Source organism: Portunus trituberculatus, chromosome 5 (assembly GCF_017591435.1).
Source record: "Portunus trituberculatus isolate SZX2019 chromosome 5, ASM1759143v1, whole genome shotgun sequence".
NCBI lineage: Eukaryota > Metazoa > Arthropoda > Malacostraca > Decapoda > Portunidae > Portunus > Portunus trituberculatus.
Window position 1 is genome coordinate 7,647,296 of NC_059259.1, and position 2,500 is coordinate 7,649,795.

At 37.7% G+C, this 2,500-nt stretch overlaps 1 pseudogene; it reads right to left on the minus strand.

The window, feature by feature from the left end:
- The window catches only part of LOC123514920, a 205,384-nt pseudogene that overhangs the window by 41,670 nt on the left and 161,214 nt on the right, over positions 1-2,500 (minus strand).

A 2,500-nucleotide genomic window follows, 5' to 3' on the forward strand; every position in this document is an offset into this window, starting at 1 on the left:
TAATAACTCAATAAACCTCCACTAATGGCTATTAAACTATTACTAAAACCACATACACTTTTTTTTTCAAGCCCTTTAATCAATCACATCGGGATTCAGAAACGTTTTATTCTCTCATCACGACTATTTTCCAAGGCTACAGAGATGACTAGCGGGGTTTTTAAGGGTTAATAATGTAGAAATCCTGTCACTCTGCTCTTAGAAGCGTTAAAACACCTTAAAAACGCTTTGCTCTCTGATTAGCGGAGTTTTTAAGTGTTTCTCCAGTTAATAATGTAGAAATCTTGACACTGTCTTTAGAAGCACCTTAGAAATTATTTGTACTCTCACCACGACAATTTTCCAAGGCCACAGATATGCTTAGCGGGGTTTTCAAGAGTGTTTCTCCAGTTAATAATGTAGAAATCTTATCACTCTGCCTCTAAAACCGTAAAACATCCTTAAAACGCTTTGCTCCCTCACCACAACTATGTTCCGAGGCCGCAGAGATGATTAGCGAGGTTTTCAAGAATGTTTCTCCACTTAATAATGTAGAAATCTTATCACTCTGCCTATAGAACCTTTAAAAAACACCTTAAAAATTCGTGTATACCTAAAGTCTTTTAGAATAGTGGAGGTGAAGTATAAAAGTGTTCAAGAATACCACCTTCACTCCTGTTCACTCTATCACTAACATCACACACTATTAAACCCCAATAACTTCCCCCTTAGTCTCTGAAAAGTAGCCCCGATAAAACGCCGGAATGTACAATAATGACCCAAGTCTTACCGTAAACATTGAGACGTGCCGCGTGGTAGACGATCCCCAGCGCATTCTTGGCCCCGCAGCGGTACAGTCCCCCGTCCAACGCTGAGACAGAGCTGATGTTGACGTGAGAAATGACATCCCCGTCCACACTTACGTACTGTCCCAAGACCAGCCTGAGGGAGAAAGCGCGGGAAAACTAAACAGGTGGAAAATGAGAAATGGGGATGATAGTAAGAAAAAATACGATGATAGGAAGACAAGGTAGGAAAAATAAGGATATAGACAGGAAGGGAGTGGGAAAAAGAGTGACAGTGTGGAATAAATATTTTAATGAGAGAATTGCTTAGGTAATGAGAAAATGATAATAACAAAGTAACAAGATCGGAAAAAGAAAATTCACAGGAGGGTTTAGACAGGAAGGAAGGGAAAAAGAAGGGAAACACTGTGAAATAAGTAAGTTTAATAGGATAACTGCATAGGTGGTGAGGAAAATTAATTAACTGATAGAATTAAAAGATGAAAAAAAGAAAATTCATTAGAGAAGTTAGACAATAAAAGAAACGGGAATAAAAGGGTGACTGTGTGAAATAAATATGTTTAATAGAAAAATCGCAAAAATAGTGGCAAAAAAAATTGACAGAGTAACAAAATGGAAAAGAAAAAAGGTCCATTGGAGGAACTATACGAGAAATGAAAAGGAAATAACAGTAACAGAGTGGGGAAAAAAATAGATAGAAGAAATAAACAGAAAAAGAAGAAAAATACAAAAAAGTCACATTAAGAAAAGAAAATGAGTGAAAGAAAGAAAATGAGCTAAAACAAGTTGAAATAATTAAATAACAAAGAGAGAGAGAGAGAGAGAGAGAGAGAGAGAGAGAGAGAGAGAGAGAGAGAGAGAGAGAGAGAGAGAGAGAGAGAGAGACTAATGAGAAAAGCGAGTAATAGTCTCATCCATACTCATGAAGCTCTAAAACTAACCTCATAAAAGAAAGGAAGTGAGAGAGAGAGAGAGAGAGAGAGAGAGAGAGAGAGAGAGAGAGAGAGAGAGAGAGAGAGAAAATGAGTAAGAGAGTGTGAAAGTGAGAGAAAGATTTATGGACTTAAGCTTGTGAGAACATATTTCAGGATTTACTCTCTCTCTCTCTCTCTCTCTCTCTCTCTCTCTCTCTCTCTCTCTGTATGCGTTTAAGCCTCCCTCGCCTTGTCATTTTCATCATATATTTTTCCTTTCTTCTTCTTCTCCTCCTCCTCCTCCTCCTCCTCCTCCTCCTCCTCCTCCTCCTCCTCCTCCTCCTCCACACGCAATATCACGTGATTTACTTACATACACAAGCGTTGTTATATTTCAGGTAATAAACTACGAAGGTTGAAGACGATAACTCCTTGTACTTACTCCTCCTCCTCCTCCTCCTCCTCCTCCTTTCCTACTCTCCTCCTCCTTCTCTTCGTCTTTCTCTTTTTCTTTTCCTTCCTTTTCTTTTTTTTCTATTTTCTGTATTCTATTTTTTCTTATTTTGTGTATATATCTCCTTTTCTCCTCCTCCTCCTCTTCTTCTTCTTCTTCTTCTTCTTCTTCCTCTTTTTCTACATTATTCTTGTTCTTTATCGCCCATATTATTTCTATTTCTTTCTTGTTTTCTTCTATTTCATCGTTTTATTGATATTTCTTTGTCTTTGTATACTTATCTCCTTCTCTTCCTCTTCCTCCTTTACTTGTTCTTTCTCTTCTTCTTTTCCTTCCTCTTTCTCCTT